The sequence below is a fragment of the Pimephales promelas genome, chromosome 2 (assembly GCF_988280905.1).
Source record: "Pimephales promelas chromosome 2, fPimPro1.hap1.1, whole genome shotgun sequence".
Lineage (NCBI taxonomy): Eukaryota > Metazoa > Chordata > Actinopteri > Cypriniformes > Leuciscidae > Pimephales > Pimephales promelas.
Window position 1 is genome coordinate 15,145,489 of NC_142770.1, and position 16,758 is coordinate 15,162,246.

Here is a 16,758-nt window from a genome sequence, read left to right on the forward strand (position 1 = left end):
CAGCAATAGTGTAAAACTAGCCCAATTCCGTGTACTTGGCAACACTGATGGCAGTATAATTATATATTGCAACGATAGTGCCACTTCCTTAAAGATTTTGATTTGTCATCTGATTCATTTGATTTTTTTTTTATCTCTTTAGTGTTGTGCTTATCTTAAAACTTTCTTCACTTGTCACTTCATGTAACTGTTAATTCACAGCATTTCTCATTAGCATGTCTTATCTCTCTGTTCTATATTGTAAGGCACCCATTTTGTTACATTTTGTACTGGCATCACATCTGTAGCATTTCTTCCGGAATGGTAGTCGTTTTCAGCTCGTCTTAATGGATAGGTTACCATGGAACTTATTAGGAAACCCTCTGTTGTTCCCATTAAGGTTGGTGAAATGGAATTAAATCCCCGTTAATGCACATCCGAGGATTTAAAGAGCCCCTCTCTCGCTCCTTTTCCATGCATCATGTAGTAGAAGCCACTCAAAGGCAAAACTGTGTCGTGCTTATGATCTGTTCATCTTCAGATCCTCAAGGGGGTCCTGCGGTGAACAGCCCGTGCACTTAAACAAATGCGGTTTGTTAATTCACAGCTGTCAGTTAGTATGCTGGGCTCTGGCACATTTTCTTCATTCCATATATAATTTCAGAGATTTGCCCAAAGATAAATGAGCAATACATGTTGTTCTTTGGCAAGCTTGATGTACAGGCGATTGTAATGGCATGTTACTGTAAGCTTTGCTTGACAGCAGTTTTTGACATCGTGTTTATTTAAAGGGTGTAGGAGGACGTCAACCCATATGGCCCACAAAGACTTTCAGAAACTGAAGTCACTGGCTGCGTCCGAAACCGCATACTTCCCTACTATATAGTATGGAAAAAGCAGTAGGCGAGCGAATAAGTATGTCCAAATCCTTAGTATCCATAAAAGAGTAGGCGAGAATTACCAGAGTGACGTACTAATTATCGCGAGATTCGGGCATACGTATACTTATAGTACGTCCGAATATTCCTACTTTCGTACTATATAGTAGGGGGAAACAGTATTTGAAAGGAGTAGTATGTCCGAAACCTCAGTACTCATAAAAGAGTAGGCGAGAAGTTCCCGGATGATCTCCTGCTTTCGCCCCGATTTTTGAGTGTTCATCCGATGGATACTCTTCTATCCCAGGAGGCCACGGGAGAGCATACGTCATTATCAACATCGGAGATCAGCAGGGGTTTTCAAATGTGAGTAAACACGGTTTCTTGTGTTTAAATCGTATGTGTTAAACTACTATAGAGTAAACGTTTTAACTGTTGAAGGTCTAAAGGACTTAGACAGTATAGTATAGTTGTGATTTTGCTGTAAACACATGTTTTATTAGTTAGTTAAACAGGGGAGCTCCAGTAAGTAGGCTACACGTAAGTTTCTAAAATCGATTTACATAACCATATAACGTTACATCTTAAATACGCTTATTTAAAATGTCTATTTACATCTGAAATGAAAATATTGTTTAAGTATTGCAGATGAGCACATCCCAACATGAAAAATACATCTGAGTGATGTAACGTTATGTGTGCTATTAATATGAAGGATAATTCACTGTTGTCAACAACACTACTTACATTAGACAAATGTACTGTAAATAAGGTAAATAAACAAATCTATAAAGTAACTAAATATGTTATATTTAATTTGTCCCTTAGTGTTGATATATTGAGGAACATTTAAGTTGGATTAAAAGTGAGTTAACACATCAACCTCAGCATGTAAATTCAGTGTTGAACTCGTAATGTGAATCTTGTCTGTATGTTACAGGGACAGAAGAACACGCGTGTGTTTATCTGCTGGAGAGAGGCTCATGATGCTGAATGCTGTCATGAAAGGCTCTGAGTGAGTATACTACAGAAATGGATAACAAAATCTATTCAATCTTAAATTGTAGTTTATTTGAATTATTGTACAAATTTCAAGTAGAGAAATTACAACACTTTTCTGATTCTTGATTTCTGTGCATTTGCTGCATAGCTTTTGTGGTGGAGCAGGACCTGCAAGGAAAGATGATGGCAGCATTTGTTTTAGGGATTTTACTCAAATATAAAGTAAGGTTATTTTTAATACATAAATCAAATGACATTGTGTTAAAATTACTGCTTTTGTATAATGTTTGTGCATTTTTGTAGGATCTGAAATGTCTGCAGACTGGTGTGAGCACTGAGGATGAGGAGCCTAGAGCTGCATCCTGGAAGTGGTGCCATGGATGAGTCCCTCCATCTCTCCACCTGCCCTTACAAGACCCTCTATCTCTCCACCTGCCCTTATTGCCTCAGATTGTGAAGCGCAGCGCAGCAACAAGCTCCGGGACGAAGGCACAGTCCCCTCTGGTGAATTCATCAGAATAAAGCCGCAGAATGGGAACCGCTGTGTTGAGACGGCATTAGGATGTGGTGTTCAGCCCTGCAAATACATGTTTGTAGTTTGAATAAAGCTTTGTTTCATGTGTTGTTGACTTGTATAATGCATTTGTTTATTGTGATGGTTACTTTTATTTGTTCTTTTACTCATTTATTCATTTTTATTATTGTTGTCAGTATATAAAATTGAATTATTTAATTAATGTATCCATTAATTCATCGATTGGCTGATAATTGAGATGTTTCACTGCATTTATGAATATAAATTTATTCATGCATAACTGTCATATGACAAAACAAATTACATTTTGCTTGTTATATTAAATTATATTTTTAGTATATAAAAAAGTTATATAATTAAGTATTGGTCAGCATTTAATATTATTATTTTGTTTAAGTTTTGGGGTGGGCTAACAATGCAATTCATTCTGAGGTAATATTAATTTTTAAGGAGTGATACTTACATTTTTCGAGTATAAAATCAACAGTTTTCTCCAAAAGAGATCTTCGAGCAGCTGCCCGTCTCCTTTGTGCAGACATTACAAACGCAGAGGAAAACTGTTCTAGGTTGTGCTGTCGAGTCACTGATGTTATGAAGTGTTAGTACACCTGTCACTCATAATTTAAACTTATAAACGTATTACATACAAGATCATGGAAAGATACCATAATAGTCATAATGACAAAACAGAAAACATAAAGATCATTGGTTTGTTTACATCATAATACAGGAAAAAGGAACAATAACAAGGCTAAATATCTTTAAATAGTTCTTCATAATACATGAAAAATGTTGTTGTTATAGGTCTGAGGGATGAAACGAGGCAAATTCATCAAGAAAAGGAGGAAAACTTAAAGGAGAAAGGTTTTGGGTATAAAATAAAGAAATTAACAACATATATTCAAGAGGTGACGATTTGGGGGTTTCTTAATAAAAAAAATATCAGCTGTTTCTTCAACAATACCACAACAAAATGAGAAAGTTTCATCAATGTCAAGATATTTATAGATAGAAGAATTAAACGTGTCGCTGTTCATTTCTTTGCGCTTGTGATACTGGCTGCGTCCGAAACCGCATACTTCCCTACTATATAGTATGGAAAAAGCAGTAGGCGAGCGAATAAGTATGTCCAAATCCTTAGTATCCATAAAAGAGTAGGCGAGAATTACCAGAGTGACGTACTAATTATCGCGAGATTCGGGCATACGTATACTTATAGTACGTCCGAATATTCCTACTTTCGTACTATATAGTAGGGGGAAACAGTATTTGAAAGGAGTAGTATGTCCGAAACCTCAGTACTCATAAAAGAGTAGGCGAGAAGTTCCCGGATGATCTCCTGCTTTCGCCCCGATTTTTGAGTGTTCATCCGATGGATACTCTTCTATCCCAGGAGGCCACGGGAGAGCATACGTCATTATCAACATCGGAGATCAGCAGGGGTTTTCAAATGTGAGTAAACACGGTTTCTTGTGTTTAAATCGTATGTGTTAAACTACTATAGAGTAAACGTTTTAACTGTTGAAGGTCTAAAGGACTTAGACAGTATAGTATAGTTGTGATTTTGCTGTAAACACATGTTTTATTAGTTAGTTAAACAGGGGAGCTCCAGTAAGTAGGCTACACGTAAGTTTCTAAAATCGATTTACATAACCATATAACGTTACATCTTAAATACGCTTATTTAAAATGTCTATTTACATCTGAAATGAAAATATTGTTTAAGTATTGCAGATGAGCACATCCCAACATGAAAAATACATCTGAGTGATGTAACGTTATGTGTGCTATTAATATGAAGGATAATTCACTGTTGTCAACAACACTACTTACATTAGACAAATGTACTGTAAATAAGGTAAATAAACAAATCTATAAAGTAACTAAATATGTTATATTTAATTTGTCCCTTAGTGTTGATATATTGAGGAACATTTAAGTTGGATTAAAAGTGAGTTAACACATCAACCTCAGCATGTAAATTCAGTGTTGAACTCGTAATGTGAATCTTGTCTGTATGTTACAGGGACAGAAGAACACGCGTGTGTTTATCTGCTGGAGAGAGGCTCATGATGCTGAATGCTGTCATGAAAGGCTCTGAGTGAGTATACTACAGAAATGGATAACAAAATCTATTCAATCTTAAATTGTAGTTTATTTGAATTATTGTACAAATTTCAAGTAGAGAAATTACAACACTTTTCTGATTCCTGATTTCTGTGCATTTGCTGCATAGCTTTTGTGGTGGAGCAGGACCTGCAAGGAAAGATGATGGCAGCATTTGTTTTAGGGATTTTACTCAAATATAAAGTAAGGTTATTTTTAATACATAAATCAAATGACATTGTGTTAAAATTACTGCTTTTGTATAATGTTTGTGCATTTTTGTAGGATCTGAAATGTCTGCAGACTGGTGTGAGCACTGAGGATGAGGAGCCTAGAGCTGCATCCTGGAAGTGGTGCCATGGATGAGTCCCTCCATCTCTCCACCTGCCCTTACAAGACCCTCTATCTCTCCACCTGCCCTTATTGCCTCAGATTGTGAAGCGCAGCGCAGCAACAAGCTCCGGGACGAAGGCACAGTCCCCTCTGGTGAATTCATCAGAATAAAGCCGCAGAATGGGAACCGCTGTGTTGAGACGGCATTAGGATGTGGTGTTCAGCCCTGTAAATACATGTTTGTAGTTTGAATAAAGCTTTGTTTCATGTGTTGTTGACTTGTATAATGCATTTGTTTATTGTGATGGTTACTTTTATTTGTTCTTTTACTCATTTATTCATTTTTATTATTGTTGTCAGTATATAAAATTGAATTATTTAATTAATGTATCCATTAATTCATCGATTGACTGATAATTGAGATGTTTCACTGCATTTATGAATATAAATTTATTCATGCATAACTGTCATATGACAAAACAAATTACATTTTGCTTGTTATATTAAATTATATTTTTAGTATATAAAAAAGTTATATAATTAAGTATTGGTCAGCATTTAATATTATTATTTTGTTTAAGTTTTGGGGTGGGCTAACAATGCAATTCATTCTGAGGTAATATTAATTTTTAAGGAGTGATACTTAAATTTTTCGAGTATAAAATCAACAGTTTTCTCCAAAAGAGATCTTCGAGCAGCTGCCCGTCTCCTTTGTGCAGACATTACAAACGCAGAGGAAAACTGTTCTAGGTTGTGCTGTCGAGTCACTGATGTTATGAAGTGTTAGTACACCTGTCACTCATAATTTAAACTTATAAACGTATTACATACAAGATCATGGAAAGATACCATAATAGTCATAATGACAAAACAGAAAACATAAAGATCATTGGTTTGTTTACATCATAATACAGGAAAAAGGAACAATAACAAGGCTAAATATCTTTAAATAGTTCTTCATAATACATGAAAAATGTTGTTGTTATAGGTCTGAGGGATGAAACGAGGCAAATTCATCAAGAAAAGGAGGAAAACTTAAAGGAGAAAGGTTTTGGGTATAAAATAAAGAAATTAACAACATATATTCAAGAGGTGACGATTTGGGGGTTTCTTAATAAAAAAAATATCAGCTGTTTCTTCAACAATACCACAACAAAATGAGAAAGTTTCATCAATGTCAAGATATTTATAGATAGAAGAATTAAACGTGTCGCTGTTCATTTCTTTGCGCTTGTGATATGATGATAACACGTCGTAGTAGGTCACATGATAACGTCAACATGGCAGATGTCCGGTTCTCATTCATACTCAACGAGATTTGGCTATAAAGTACCTACTCTTTTAGCGCTCGTTGAGTAAGTACTTATTGAAATTAAGTACCTACTCATTGAGTATGCGGTTTTGGACGCAGCCATGATGATAACACGTCGTAGTAGGTCACATGATAACGTCAACATGGCAGATGTCCGGTTCTCATTCATACTCAACGAGATTTGGCTATAAAGTACCTACTCTTTTAGCGCTCGTTGAGTAAGTACTTATTGAAATTAAGTACCTACTCATTGAGTATGCGGTTTTGGACGCAGCCAATGAAATGATGCTCTTTTTTTCTGCATCTATTCAGTTATACAAAAATAAATTAATAAAAACTAATGTTTCATGAGCATGTTTTTTTTTTATTTCTAAAATAATTTTTTGGGGAGGCATAAAGTCAAAATGTAAAAGAAAAATTACATTTCGAAATATATTTATTTAAATTAAAAAGAAGTACATGTTTTAGTTGTATTTTAAGTATTTAATTTAATATTTGTGCTTCATTTTATTTCAGGTTTAGTTCAATTAATTAAAATAATCTTTAGTTTTTGTATTTTAAAATATCAGATTTAATATGAAAACGTGTACTTTCTATGAAGGATACTTCAGTTAAAATGTTGTGTGGTTTGACTCAGAATAAATGTTGTGATGTTATTTCCATCAAAGATGAATACATTTTTGGTCAAGATCTTGTATTGTCAATGCAATACAAGATCTGTGCTGGTTCGTTGTTATCATGTTCCTCGTGTTTCCTGCTGGACCTGATTTAGTCTTTGTTTTTGTTTGTTAGTTTTTATATTTATATACTTGATTAAATCCTCTTCCTGCACTTGAGTCCTCGATCCTTTCCACTATCCAGCCGTGACACAGACATTGTCATCCTGGAATTATTATTTTAAGCTCCCACAGTCTGTAACAGTGAACTGGCTCGAAATGCATTGCTCTTATATTTTTATCGGTTGCCATTGTGTTTTTTATGGCAGCGGTGGCATTCTTCTGTTTGAGGAGCCAAATGAGTGAAATTGTTAGAGGCTGATGAAACTGGTTCTTTAAAAGGCAGGATGGAAGAGCATTGGTACTGGTAAACTAGGTGAAAGGGTGGCGGTACAGGAAGAGTGCTGACTGAGAGCATGAATTGGTATTTGCTGGTCTGTGGTAATTCACCCCCGTGGTTTGCCGTTATTTGAGATGGCAGCACTTCATACTCGAATGCGAAATTCCGCTTCGCAAAATGTCTGGTCTGAGAAGAAAAATGAAACATTTCCAGAGTTTTGCAAACAATTTCATAATCAAGGTTACAGACAATGCATCTTTCGGTGAATCGTTCTCAGCGCAACCCAAAATACCTCCAATACTTTGGGAATTCTTACACATTCCTCAGGAGCAAAAATGGGGAAAAATGTGCAAAGCTTGCAAAGATGGTGTTATTTATGGAATTTGAATTGAAACTGGCTGTTTATAAGTTACGTTTAAAGCTGAAGTCCGCAGTTTTTCCTCTTTGTCGCCATCTCTGTTCAATTACTGCAATTGCAGTTATTCGCCGAACTATCAACTTTACATGAGTTGTACCTCGGCACAATATTTTGAGGAGAGTGTGCAGATGTCGGTCACCGTTCCGATGTGGATACTCTCATTCAGAATCACAGATTCTACTTTTTTTGGAAGTATGACCAACATAAAAATTTTAAGGCAAGAAGATAGTTTTGAACACTGGCTGTAATGTACTTGCTAAAAAATTATTTTGGATAATTTTTAACCCAAAAAAGTTACGGACTGGAGCTTTAAAATTAGTTTGCGATGTAAAAACATGAAAACGCAAAAGCAATGTAAAAACATAAGTTGTCATAACTTATTGATCATATCATTTGTACAGTGTGCTTAATAGCAAATATATATATATATATATATATATATATATATATATATATAATGCTGTTTAGTACTGCAGTTAACAACTACCTTACCAACTATTAATAAGCAGTGATTAGGAGTTTATTGAATCAAATGTAATAGTTAATAATAGTTAATCGTGAGAATGGGGCCTTAAACAATGTGTGACCATTTTGGGTATCTTTAAGTTTAGTTTTCTTAAATACTTATTTTTCTCATTTCCCAAAAAGTTTCTCACAACTTCTCCTTTTGTGTTCCATGGAAAAAATAAAAAATAAAGTTATAGCGGTTTACAACAACATGAGGTTGAAAAAATTACAGTATGTCAGAATACATTTTAGGTGAACTATCTCAAACTGTAGTTCATGCTTTACCATTTGAACAGAATGTCTGCAGTTCTCGCTATAATCGAATCCTTCACACATGCCGGCTTTAAGCAAACAGAGTGAAATATGTCTTTCCAGGGAAGGCTAGGATTGCAGTAGCTATTGAGTGATACCTTTTAAGCTACTTAATTCTTGATGAAAATCGATGCTCGTTGGTGTCAGAGCGGAAAATGGATGAAGAGTGAAACCACTGAAACAGAAAAGGCGATGCTAAAATGATCCATCTAGTACTATCTTCATATTAATAGCTTCATACTAACTGAGAACTTTTGACTTAGGAAATTCTAACCTTTTACGAAATGTTCTGTCTCCCGTCAAAATCATTTCATTGAACATTGAGCTTTTAGCAGGTAATTCTAGTTTTCCTTGCCGTTTGTAACAGCGTTTGCAATTAGGCAGTAATGAGAGGCTCAAAAAGGGCATTTAATTTCCCTCCATTAAAATTTCTTTCATTGTGCCCTGACACTAACCCTCTTATAAGAGCGATGTTTTGGAAAAGCGTGCCTTTTTACTTGTCATTTCCACATATAGATCAGAACGGTTATTGAATTCTGTTTGTCATCTCCATTTAAGAATGTGTAGTAAGAAAAAGTATAGCACTTATTGCAAACCCAACACAATATATTAAGAGTTTACCATCATTTGCGATGAATATAAATGCCACAAAAACTCTAGAATCTTTTATGTAGCCTAGTTTTGTGCACAGTTAGCGTCTTAACATCACACCTTAATCACGTGTTCTCGTGTGGTTTTAGCGGTTGCACATGTTTTTGAAAATGTACATATCTAAAACAATGCAAAATAACTGCTAGGCCACATGCATGTTTTTCATTTCTATATATACTGTATATATATATATATATATATATGGGGCATAAAGTCAAAATGTAAAAGCAAAATTACATTTTGAAATATATTATAAAAATAAAAATAATACATATCGGTGTATTATTTTAAATATTTTATTTAATATTTGTTTAATTTTATTTCAGGTTTAGTTCAATTAATGGAAATAGTGTTTAGTTTTAGTTAAAGATAGCAACAATAAAATATATAATAAAATATGACAAGGTTATAAAATATATTATACAATATGACAAGGTTATATGAGTCCAGAATAGATGTTGTGATGAAAAAATGAAAAGCTACACACTCCCATCGGGTTAGACATACAACATATAACATGCTAGAAACATGATAATCCCTCACATAATGATCCAATCATTGTCTCTCTTTTTTTTTTTTTTTTTTGGCCAAGCATTGTGCGTGACCTAATGAAGAAATGAGGAACATGGCAATAGAAGAAAACAGAAGCAAACAAACTAAGTCCTTGAAAACAAAACAAAAAAACACCACAGATTGTGAGACTGGCACATGTTTTAAACTTTTTGTCCTTTATCATGGACACTCGATGATGTCACTGACCCATAAGCTCCCACCGTCAGTAACGGTGAACTTGCATTGCACTGCAGAGAAATGAATTGCTCTTATATTTGCACCGGTTGCCATAGTGGCAGGGGTTGCATGCTTCTGTTTGAGATACATGAGTGACTGTTAGAGGCTGATGAAACAAGCAAACACACTGGTGCATTATCAGGCAGGATGGAAGGGCGCTGGTAAATTGAGTGAGAGGGCGGCGATACAGGAAGGGCGGATGCAACACACACAAGCTTCAAACGTTCAGAGTGCTGACTTTTCACCCACGATACACATGCTGCTGCCATGAATTGGTTAATAAGTGAATTATGTTGTCGTAAGCAATACTTGTTGTATTATATGCCAATGGTGACAGAGTTTGCATGCCTGCAAGTCAAGAAGTGTTAAAGATATATATATATATATATATATATATATATATATATATATATATATATATATACATACATACATACATACATACATACTTACATGATATTTAATATTTTGGCTTTTATCACTTTTGATGATTGCCTTCAGAAATGAAGGTAAAATCGAACATTTTAGCCAGGTTAGGGAAGTTTCCACACTGTAAAAAAATATTGTTGGTTTAACTTAAAAAATGAAGTAACCTGGTTGCCTTAAAACTTTACGTTCATTGAAATTGAAAAATTGAGTTAATACAATGAAGGAGATTGATTTAATAATCAGATACTCAAAATATTATATTATCTGAACCACATAAATTATCTAAGTTGACAGAAGAAAAAACGTTATGATAACAAATCATGATTTGTTTTGTTTTTTACAGTGCACAAAAAAGACCCTTTACTCTTCCTCTCAAAGAATGAAACTTGCTTATTTTGCTCAAGATAAGGATTTATTAAGTCCGCATGTCATGCAAACAAGAAACTATGCTGTCGTTTCCAACCACACAACTTTGAGATGCTGTTTGCGAATCTTCTTTGGAACTGGTTTTGGTAAACACCGACTTGTTAAACTTGTGACCATTGGTTTACTATGCTCTTGCGAAACCCACCTCTGAGCCGTGTGAAACATGGTTGGGTGAAATATATTTCTCAACAATTTCAAATAGGGGAAAAAAATGTTAAGAAAGGGCTGGCCCAACTCTTCATCTCATTTCCAAAGAGTAATTTATTCTTATAGGTTTCTTTTGAGAAGTTCTCTAAGGGCATGTGCCTCTCTCCTTTGATAGCATTACAGTGATCACAGTGTTACTGTACTTCCCCGTGAACGCTTGAATGAGATTGGTCTTCACCGCTGGCGCAGTCAATCTGAACAGACCTCGGATAAAAATGAAAGCCGAAGAGAGGAGCCCTTGCTGGCTGTAAAAGGACCAATTAAGAGAATATGCCTTTAGAAAAACGAAAGGGAGAGCGAGCGGGAGAGAGATGGGCTCTTTTTTCATCTATAATTCATTAATTTGAGGCATGTGGCAGCTTCAGAACATGTACCCTTTCAAGCTCTCACCAAAATAGATCCCTTCGCTTTCTGCATTTCTAGAGGTAAATGTGAGGAGGCAAAGAGGGACTTATCTTTTTTTCCCTCTGTGACTCTCCTTGCTATGCTAACGTCGTATGCTACAAAAAAAAAACATGTCTATAAAGCCACTATTACCCTTTGACATTTTAGTCCATGGTACATATCACAGGGTCTGCAAGTGCGTAACATTTATAGACCTGACATTGACCTTAACTGATGCAAAACAAGGAGCCTTGAGCGTTTCTTGAAGTATTAGCTTGAGTGGTGAAGTGGGTGGATAGAGGCATTCAACCAGTCCAACAGTGAAAAAAGAGTGAGCTGAGAGATGCAGCACAAGTCAGCATAGCAGATACAAGACTTTAGACTCCAGTGGCTGAAACATGATTGATTTTTGTGTATGTGTTCCATGATTGTTTAGATGCCACATGCTTATCCCAGATAGCAAACTGACATTGAATCAATGTGGAAACATGACATCGAAACAACGTTGATCTGACATTGTTTTGCTCGTCGAATTAACGTTGAACCAACGTCAGACGCGGCATTCTTTCAAAACTAACAGAAAATCAACTTGAAATCAACGTTGTTTCAACGTTATGAAAGCAAACCAATTTTCGATTTTCATTTAGCTTTGAAGAATGCCGCGTCTGACGTTGGTTCAACGTTAATTTGATGAGCAAAATCAACATTGTTTCGATGTCATGAGAGACGTCGTTTCCACGTTGATTCAATGAAAGTTTGCTTTCTGGGATGCTACAAAGCACTCATTCACAAATGAGTGCTTTGAAAGTTTTCAACACCAAGGACAATAAATATCTAATTCAGTCCTGAAACCCTACAGAGCATAAACGATAAAACATTGCGCATTTAAAGCATCAGACACAATATAATAAACAGACTGTCATCATTTGTTAATGTTGATGCTAATATAGTTACTGTTCTTGGTGTGAACAGGCTTTTAGTCAAATTTTTATTTAATTTGAACCTATTTGCTTTATTGATGCAAGTTCTTGGTCTCGTATAATTTTTTTGTTTCTTTTCTTTGTTATTCTAAAGAAGAAAAAAAATATTTGTGTAATTTTGTTTTGCGCTAATGTTTCGAAACTGCTCTAAAGCACATGTTGATCCAAAAACAGCTTTTGGTAATCCAATTTATTTATGGGTAATCAGGGTCAAAAAATATGCAAACAATCCAAAACCAAGTTCCAAGAAACACAGCCAAACAACTTAATCCAAAGAATAGGCAAGAGATCAAGACCATGGAACCAGGAATGAATGCTCAGAATTGCAGTTGTAACACAAACAAGACTTTGCAACGAATGAGTGGAAACACAGGGCTTATAAAGGCAGAGCTAAACAAGGAAATACATTGCTCTCACGCATTGGCCATGAGACACATGTCTGGGCGAATCATTCCATTTGCCATTTTACAACATTGGACATTTTCAAAACAAGTGCATCGCCAAGTTCCCCCTCATTATAATATGCAAGACTGTTATCCACTCACAGCAGTGGGCGTTTACTTCTTAAGTCTTCAGTGCGAGACACCCATAAAAACCGAGCGTTATTCAGCTAGGATCAAAACTAGGGTACAAAATAGCAACCCGGTCTCATCCCAAATCGTCATATAACTGACGTTTTGGGACGTCTTTTGACCATACGTCAATATTCGCCTTTTTAGGGCCCCCTTAAACGTCGGTAGATGAGGTTATGGGATCCTAACTCTACCCCATACCTAAACTTAACCCTAAACCTAACCCGTCACCTAACTGACGTTAAAGGTAAAGCGTCAGTTGTATGACGGCCCGGGATCGCCATCTACCGACGTTTAAGGGGGCCCTAAAAAGGCGGATATTGACGTATGGTCAAAATACGTCCCAAAACGTCAGTTGTATGACGATTTGGGATGAGACTGTGTTAAAAATAGCCTATTACTTATTCATTTTGATGTTTTTGAATGCAAAAACCAAGCGAACGTCATAAGTAAAAAGCCAGTTCATGACCCCTTTAATTATTTACAGTTAAAATGAACACATTTATGGCTTGTTATCAATAACTGGATTCTCGAAGCTGTGTAAATGGGCATCAGAGAAAAACGGTCTAGAGACTTACACGATTTACACACAATAACACTCTGACCTGTCGGCGAGCTCAACGATTTGCAAATCGGGCTTAAAAACATAATAGAGTGAACTAGGTGAAACAGAGTATCAATTATCAGTCTTAGGCCCTGTTTACACGAGAACGCTCGCGGGTGAAAACGTAAAAATATTTAATTGGATGTGCCTTTCGTTTACACAGCGACTGCGTTTTTGAGGCTTAAAAGCGCAAATAAGTGAAACCACCCTCCAGAGTGGAAATCTTAAAAACGCTCCACTGCCGCATTCCCGTGTAAACGGTAAAAACGCAAAAGTCTGCTTGACAGTGACGGTTGTACGCAGGCGCGTGGACTTGGGTGTTGTTGTAGTATGCACTCCTAGCCGCCTGAAGTGCATACTACATTGAATTTCACACAATTTTGCGCTCCCACACAAAGCGCTCGTCTAAACGCAGAATAAAAAGTGATGACGCAACGCCACTTTTGCGTTTTCTCTTCAGAGTCGTTTCCGTGTAAACATAGCCTTAGAGACACTGCCGCAGGTTATATCGGGAAACGTCTAATAATGGATTCTTAGACATTCCCTGATAACAGTGGTATACTGTCACTAATACAGATGTGTTAAATGATGTCTTATTAACAAAGTTAGGGAGGAGCACGTTCAGAAAATTAACCTAATTAACACGGGAGGAGCTCCTTCAGTTAATCAACTCAAATAGCATCAGGAGGTATTTATACAGCAGACTTACCTCTGTTCTACGACCGTCTTCCAGCATCCCTCCATCTCCTCACTTTCAACTATCCTATCCTAACATGGTGATTTTGCTTAAAGGAAACCTGGATTATCAGTGTCTTCTCTCGCTCCAATATCACGCTTCCACACTACCCCGTATAACGCACTTTTAAGACAAATCATCAAGAATTCACTGAGTGTTAAACACAGTGTTAATAGTGTTAACATTCTAGAAGAAAAGTGTTCTTTTCACACGGAAATTGCTAAATTTAGAACAACTGCGTGGAAATATTGTGTTATATGAGACATAAAATATTTCTACATAGGCCTAAATGTAAATACAATAAAAATAATGAAATAATCCAAAAACAGACAGATGATGTTTATCATTATACTGATTATTCTTCTCAGTCGATTAATTCACCATGTTTATAAAGTAATGATAACGTGATGATGGGAAGTAATGAAGCATGTGAACCCGAAGTTTCCCTTTTTTTGGATTTGCTAATCCTTGTGGATTTGAGAGGACGTAAAGAAGGTAATTGCAAAATCAATAAACCCAAATTTAGGGCATGGATAGCAAGCTAAATTTAATCCATTTGGAGTTTGCCAGGAAAACACTTAGCGAGACCAAACAGAGCAGCTAGCCGTGTTGCCTGCATGCTTGGTCTGTTAGTTCTTTGTAGATTGCACGTGGCAAGGGTGCAGCAGGGGTCAATGCTGGGAGCAGGTAGTACAACATGCTTTTAACTGGACCTCAGCATGCCCAACAGCTGGGTTTATAGCGCACCACTGGCCTTAGCAATTTACTAAACTGCCCTTTGACTGGAACAGGGCTTAAAGCCAATGTTTATGTGGCGTATATGCACAATTTACACAGCAATGACCAAAATGATATGGGCCAGATAAAACGAGCATATACAATAGGTGTACCCTGGGGACGTGCATCGGAGAGAGAGAGAATCCCACCTGCTGTACGCTCCCGCCAGATGTGGCTATTTAAATGGGTTCTGATCGTGCCAAACGGGAATAACTAATTGTATATTTCAAATGCAAAGCAATTCCACTGAGGGAATTCAGAAGAACTGCGTGAAACACGATTTTGTGTGTCAGTTCCCAGAGGAGGCCAATACATCAGCATGCCAAACACTCCTTAATCCGACTCACATGACAAAGAAATAAAAATGAATCCTAAGATAAATAAATAAAACTTTCTTTGCAGTCTCAAATAACTGCAAGTTCCACGCAATGCAAGTTCCTCTGTCTGAGCCAAGTCACTTATTTCAACTTTGGAAAGCATTAACGAACCTATAAAGAGACTCAGTATGTACTTCAGGCTAATGCTTCTGGATCTGCTTCTAATAGCTCTCGCGTTGCTTTGGGTGTTTGTGACTTTCGATGAGCGACTGTGTAGTCCTAATAACATTCAGGCCCCAAATGAACCTGCCTCGTGAGATGCTTTATGAGCTCCTTATACAGCAGCGCTTTGCAATGCTCCATTAGTGCTTAGTATAAACTGTACACACTGTCACACAATACAGCAATCCCTGGAAGCTGGTATTCTATGTGGAAGCCCATTAAGCTAGAAGAGGAAAACCTAATGGAAATAAAAGCTAATCTCTCTCATGGTTGTGAATGCTTGGTTTGGGTTCAGTTCCACAAAATGCAGCTTGCTCCTCTTTCTCACTTCGCTCCCTGACGATATAGTGTATCTATCTTGAGAAATACATGAGGATGCGATGTGTAGGAGGTATTTTTTTTTTCTTTATTAAGTTAGTGAACTGCTCTGGGTTCAGTCAAAATAGGAGTGTGAAAAGCCTCCTCCCTGCAAACCGCATGGAAAATCGCATGGATTTGAAAAAATAAAAATAAATCAGGCTCTTAATTTCATTTCTACACAATTCCACAGTGATCCTGAACTTCAAAGCCCCTGGAATTTGCCTAATTTTTCACTTTGAGGGCCGCTACAAATCTGCATAAAGATCTACTTTTAGACTCGGGCTGCAGCGGGCATGTCAGAATTTGTGCTTATTGAATAAAATGGTGGAGTACAAGTACAGTATGCATAATATTGATAATACAACCTTTGGTTTGATAACAAACCAAAAATTGTCAGTATCGAGTCAAAAATAGGTTGAAAGTGAAAAGGTTTACTTAAAGGATTACTTAAAGGTGCTATATGTATTTTTTAGCGGCCTCTATCTGTGATGTTTCAGATTGCAACCAATTTTTACAAGAGCGAGCACTTAAGGTACCGACCACACTGAGACTTTCAACACACCGGAACAACCCCCCTCAGCCTGACTGAATGTCAAAAAATATGCTGCGTGACTGGATTTAATAGGGGAAACTGCGAAAATGCGACTAAAACGAACAATTTTATCAATTTAAACTAAATGTTGGACCAGTGGCGGCTGGTGAAAATTATTGTAGGGGGGGCTGAATAAGAGGGGGGTCTGGGGGTCCCCCCCCCCAGAAAATTTTGAATTTAGTAGATGTGATTTCCTGCATTCTAGTGCATTTTAGGCCTTAGGCCATGCCCTTACCTATACCAATAAAATAACTTAAACCAGTCAATACCAATG

General features: G+C 36.6%; 2 long non-coding RNA genes across 2 annotated transcripts; both read left to right on the plus strand.

The window, feature by feature from the left end:
* The first annotated feature begins 824 nt into the window (after nt 1–824).
* LOC148995818 (uncharacterized) lies at nt 825–2,439 on the plus strand. The gene is made up of 4 exons (XR_016145463.1): nt 825–1,223; nt 1,798–1,872; nt 2,008–2,081; nt 2,163–2,439. It is a non-coding gene; the product is annotated as an uncharacterized LOC148995818 (long non-coding RNA).
* Nucleotides 2,440–3,452: 1,013 nt separating this feature from the next.
* On the plus strand, nt 3,453–5,106 carry LOC120477196 (uncharacterized). Its single transcript, XR_016145462.1, has 4 exons — nt 3,453–3,846; nt 4,421–4,495; nt 4,631–4,704; nt 4,786–5,106. It is a non-coding gene; the product is annotated as an uncharacterized LOC120477196 (long non-coding RNA).
* Nucleotides 5,107–16,758: the final 11,652 nt, after the last annotated feature.